The sequence below is a fragment of the Clarias gariepinus genome, chromosome 5, assembly GCF_024256425.1.
Source record: "Clarias gariepinus isolate MV-2021 ecotype Netherlands chromosome 5, CGAR_prim_01v2, whole genome shotgun sequence".
In the NCBI taxonomy this organism is placed as follows: domain Eukaryota; kingdom Metazoa; phylum Chordata; class Actinopteri; order Siluriformes; family Clariidae; genus Clarias; species Clarias gariepinus.
In genome coordinates this window covers 34376322-34382220 of record NC_071104.1, presented here as the reverse complement: position 1 = coordinate 34382220, position 5899 = coordinate 34376322, and the positions used below count along the sequence as shown (strand labels likewise).

Genomic DNA, 5899 nt, shown 5'->3' with positions numbered 1-5899 from the left:
ATTAATTTTCACCTGACATGTTACAGGGATAAGATTTAGCTCCGCAAAAGTTAAATGGGTATTTAAGTATTGGTATTTACGTGGTCTGGGTATTGACCCTAATTTATTAGCAGCTTTAACTGTAAGGATGTACAGGTCCTTCTCAAAAAATTAGCATATTGTGATAAAGTTCATTATTTTCTGTAATGTACTGATAAACATTAGACTTTCATATATTTTAGATTTATTACACACAACTGAATAAGTTCAAGCCTTTTAATTATTTTAATATTGATGATTTTGGCATACAGCTCATGAAAACCCAAAATTCCTATCTCAAAAAATTAGCATATCATGAAAAGGTTCTCTAAACGAGCTATTAACCTAATCATCTGAATCAACTAATTAACTCTAAACACCTGCAAAAGATTCCTGAGGCTTTTAAAAACTCCCAGCCTGGTTCATTACTCAAAACCGCAATCATGGGTAAGACTGCCGACCTGACTGCTGTCCAGGAGGCCATCATTGACACCCTCAAGCAAGAGGGTAAGACACAGAAAGAAATTTCTGAACAAATAGGCTGTTCCCAGAGTGCTGTATCAAGGCACCTCAGTGGGAAGTCTGTGGGAAGGAAAAAGTGTGGCAGAAAACGCTGCACAACGAGAAGAAGTGACCGGACCCTGAGGAAGATTGTGGAGAAGGACCGATTCCAGACCTTGGGGGACCTGCGGAAGCAGTGGACTGAGTCTGGAGTAGAAACATCCAGAGCCACCGTGTACAGGCGTGTGCAGGAAATGGGCTACAGGTGCCGTATTCCCCAGGTCAAGCCACTTTTGAACCAGAAACAGCTGCAGAAGCGCCTGACCTGGGCTACAGAGAAGCAGCACTTGACTGTTGCTCAGTGGTCCAAAGTACTTTTTTCGAATGAAAGCAAATTTTGCATGTCATTCGGAAATCAAGGTGTCAGAGTCTGGAGGAAGACTGGGGAGAGGGAAATGCCAAAATGCCTGAAGTCCAGTGTCAAGTACCCACAGTTAGTGATGGTCTGGGGTGCCATGTCAGCTGCTGGTGTTGGTCCACTGTGTTTTATCAAGGGCAGGGTCAATGCAGCTAGCTATCAGGAGATTTTGGAGCACTTTATGCTTCCATCTGCTGAAAAGCTTTATGGAGATGAAGATTAAATTTTTCAGCACGACCTAGCACCTGCTCACAGTGCCAAAACCACCGGTAAATGGTTTACTGACCATGGTATTACTGTGCTCAATTGGCCTGCCAACTCTCCTGACCTGAACCCCATAGAGAATCTGTGGGATATTGTGAAGAGAAAGTTGAGAGACTCAAGACCCAACACTCTGGATGAGCTTAAGGCTGCTATCGAAGCATCCTGGGTCCCATAACACCTCAGCAGTGCCACAGGCTGATTGCCTCCATGCCACGCCGCACTGAAGCAGTCATTTCTACAAAAGGGATTCCTGACCAAGTATTAAGTGCATAACTGAACATAATTATTTGAAGGTTGACTTTTTTTGTATTAAAAACACTTTTCTTTTATTGGTCGGATAAAATATGCTATTTTTTTGAGATAGGAATTTTGGGTTTTCATGAGCTGTATGCCAAAATCATCAATATTGAAACAATTAAAATGCTTGAACTACTTCAGTTGTTTGTAATGAATCTGAAATATATGAAAGTCTAATGTTTATCAGTACATTACAGAAAATAATGAACTTTATCACAATATGCCTATTTTTGAAGAAGGACCCATTTGCATTAAAGGTATATACAGGAAACTGTTCAAATCCAATGAGGTCCTGACATAAATTTTATGACTAAATAAATAAATCAATAAATAAATTCAATTCAATTCAATTCAATTTATTTGTATAGCGCTTTTAACAATTGTCATTGCCGCAAAGCAGCTTTACAACAATCAAAATAATTATTTAAGTTTGTATAGTATGTGAGTGTATTTGAAGTAAATAAACAATAACTAGTAAGTAATCTATATACATATTTAATCAATAAATCATTACTATTACGAAGCATTTCTGGATAATTAATGTTAGTGTAACCATAATGATGAACAGATAATAATCTTTGTTTGGGACCATTTAACCACGCCCACTTCAGTTTCCACTTTTGTACTTTAGGAGTACTCGGTGGTGTAGTGGTTAGCACTGTTGCCGTGCACCTTCAGGGTCCGGGTTCGATTCGAAATAAATAGATAAATAAAAACCTTGAGCTCTGATTATGCAATCTGCATCATTTGTTTAAAGGTATGACATCATCATTGTCCCATCCAGAATTTCCCTGGAAAGAAAGCAGGGGAAGGAAACTAGTGATAATGACCCACTTTTATAAGCCAACACTGCCATCTATTGATCTACTAAAACAAAATAAAAACTAGGAATGAAAAGTCGAATGAATTTAAATACAATAAATGCCTCTGCCCCGACTTTGTCCACATGTCATACTTGTGTCTAGGTTGTTCCTATCTGGCCTTTATTATGCAAATATCTATGTATTTATACTATAATTGCCAGTTCCCCTGTAGGTTTACAGTAAGAGCCTATAAAACAGGGGTTCTTAAACATAATATTCAAAGGTCTGCATTTGATTTATATGTGGATGGTAATGGTGGATGAGGATGGGTTTCCTGTTAAGTCTGGTTCCTCTCAAGGTTGCGCCGTGTTTAATATAGCAGCAAAACTGAACAGGCAAAAGACGTGACATGTGACCGACTCCTACAGGAAAAAATACTCAGCAGCTTAGTTTGAGAAATGGCATTGTGTGCATTCAATTAGTACAAAAAAATGATGTGGTTGCGGTCTTTTCTTTACAGGGGACATGATGCACACTGACTGAAGACGGGAAAGTGAGACTGTCGAGCATGTATTGCTCGCATGCAGGAAATACACTGATCATCTATAACATTATGACCACCTGTCTAATACTGAGGAGGTTCCTCCTTTGCCGCCAAAACACTGATGCACTGTGCGTTCTGACAGCTTTCCATTGGACACAGCATTAACCTTTCCATCTATTGGATCAGCCTTCACTCCCCATGTAAATCAGTGAGCCTTGCCCATCCATGACCCTGTCTCCAGGTCACCGTTTTTCTTTCCTGCTTCCTTGAATGACTTTTGATATGTCCTGACCACTGCGGCCTGGGAACATCCCATAAACCTGCAGTTTTGGATTTGCTCCGATCCAGTCGTCTAGACAAAACAATTTGTCTCTTCTTAAAGTCGATCAAATCCTTACACTCTATATTAAACCTTTCTAGTTTTATAGTAAATATTCGTTTAAGTATGTTAAGCAGACCAAGTGCCTTGGGTTTCTGCAGTGTGTGTGTGTGTGTGTGTGTGTGTGTGTGTGTGTTGTCCTTTATCATTATTTCATACGACACTTTGTGCTCCTCGGCTTGACCTTTCCCCCGCTCCTGCACGACCTTCCTGCTGTTTCTGCTTCAATTCTGTTTTATCCAGCCACCTGTGGAGCGATGTGTCTCCTCCTCTGCAGTGTGCATCTTTAAAAACTAAACCCACACACACACACACACACTTCACGAAGGTGGATGATATTTTTCTAAAGGTGTTTGTGCAACTCGAGAAAGATTCCCAGCAACGTGTGGAAGCTGGTTATAAAAACCTAATACATGTTATATTAGACGTATTCCTTTCCTTACGTGTCGATCACCTGTCAAAATATTGGCGGAAAAATATTAGGATAAACTGCTGATAAAAAAAATAAAGACTCAGATGAATAAATAAGTTAGAGAGTGTGAACATGGGAAAATTTATAAACCAGTAAATCTCTCATGTTTGGCACATTTTCGTTTTCACGCCTTCTTCCCCCCCCCCTCCACTCGCTCTACCTTTTAATGCGGTGTTTCACACAGACTGTTTGTGTTGCAGATGAAGAGCCTCGCAGTCCTCCTGCAGACAGAGTACCGGAGGAACAAGCGGGCGAAGGCGCTGCTCAGAGGCGGTCGTCCGGCTCCAGCGGCTCAGACAGCAGCAGCGAGGAGGACAGTGACGATGGCGTGAGGCACAAGATGAAGAGCAGCGTGGCACACGTCAGGGTCAGTGCGGCTTTTACGTCTCTTTGACTTTAACATACACACTTCAGGATATGTTTAATTTTATTTGACCCTTACACATTCTCTCTCTCTTCCCGTCACAGCGTGATGATCAGGACGAGAGCAGCAGACGCAGGAGCTCCTCAGCAGACAGGTAGTTGTAGAGCACGTCTAAATATATCAGCTTGCCGTGCTTAAAAAGTTATTTTTTTGGTGAGGGGAATAAAAGTTCTTCTGTCCTTCTTGTTTTCTCAGGAACGGCAGTGGAAGGTTATTTCTGCTCGTGCTCCAGATGTCGGAGAGTGTGGAGATGAAGAGATGAAGACAGTTCTGGAGGAGGTTGGTGTGTGTCTGCTTAAGGGCGTGTTTGGAAAAAGTGGGATGTGCCTTTTACACTGATCAGGGCAACAGAGTGTGTCTGGATGAGGGTGTGTGTGGTGGATTGGAATGTGCCTGGGTGTGTTGTGTTGTGTCTGGCTGAGGGTGTGTTTGGGAGTGTTGTGGTGTGTCTGGATGAGGGTGTGTTTGGGGGTGTTGCGGTGTGTCTGGATGAGGGTGTGTTTGGGGGTGTTGCGGTGTGTCTGGCTGAGGGTGTGTTTGGGAGTGTTGTGGTGTGTCTGGATGAGGGTGTGTTTGGGGGTGTTGCGGTGTGTCTAAATGAGGGTGTGTTTGGGAGTGTTGCGGTGTGTCTGGATGAGGGTGTGTTTGGGAGTGTTGTGGTGTGTCTGGCTGAGGGTGTGTTTGGGAGTGTTGCGGTGTGTCTGGATAAAGGTGTGTTCTGGAGTGTTGTGGTATGTCTAAATGAGGGTGTGTTTGGGAGTGTTGTGGTGTGTCTAAATGAGGGTGCGTTTGGGAGTGTTGCGGTGTGTCTGGATGAGGGTGTGTTTGGGGGTGTTGTGGTGTGTCTAAATGAGGGTGTGTTTGGGAGTGTTGCGGTGTGTCTGGATGAGGGTGTGTTTGGGAGTGTTGCGGTGTGTCTGGATGAGGGTGCGTTTGGGAGTGTTGTGGTGTGTCTGGATGAGGGTGCGTTTGGGAGTGTTGTGGTGTATCTGAATGAAGGTGTGTTTGGGAGTGTTGCGGTGTGTCTGGATGAGGGTGTGTTTGGGAGTGTTGTGGTGTGTCTGAATGAAGGTGTGTTTGGGAGTGTTGCGGTGTGTCTGGATGAGGGTGTGTTTGGGAGTGTTGCGGTGTGTCTGGATGAGGGTGTGTTTGGGAGTGTTGCGGTGTGTCTGGATAAAGGTGTGTTCTGGAGTGTTGTGGTGTGTCTAAATGAGGGTGTGTTTGGGAGTGTTGTGGTGTGTCTAAATGAGGGTGCGTTTGGGAGTGTTGCGGTGTGTCTGGATGAGGGTGTGTTTGGGGGTGTTGTGGTGTGTCTAAATGAGGGTGTGTTTGGGAGTGTTGCGGTGTGTCTGGATGAGGGTGTGTTTGGGAGTGTTGCGGTGTGTCTGGATGAGGGTGCGTTTGGGAGTGTTGTGGTGTGTCTGGATGAGGGTGCGTTTGGGAGTGTTGTGGTGTGTCTGAATGAAGGTGTGTTTGGGAGTGTTGCGGTGTGTCTGGATGAGGGTGTGTTTGGGAGTGTTGTGGTGTGTCTGAATGAAGGTGTGTTTGGGAGTGTTGCGGTGTGTCTGGATGAGGGTGTGTTTGGGAGTGTTGCGGTGTGTCTGGATGAGGGTGTGTTTGGGAGTGTTGTGGTGTGTCTGGATGAGGGTGTGTTTGGTGGAAATAGACTCATAGTAATCGCTGGGAAAGTGTTGTGTCTGTGCATGCGGGTGTGGTGGGCGTGTCCAGGTAAATGGGCGTGGGAAGTTAGAAAGAGATTTAATTCCTGACACACTCGTT

General features: G+C 44.0%; 1 long non-coding RNA gene across 1 annotated transcript; it reads left to right on the top strand.

Moving 5' to 3' along the window:
* The first annotated feature begins 3894 nt into the window (after positions 1-3894).
* LOC128523746 (uncharacterized) lies at positions 3895-4393 on the top strand. The gene is made up of 3 exons (XR_008360449.1): positions 3895-4063; positions 4165-4214; positions 4316-4393. It is a non-coding gene; the product is annotated as an uncharacterized LOC128523746 (long non-coding RNA).
* The last annotated feature ends 1506 nt before the right edge of the window (positions 4394-5899 follow it).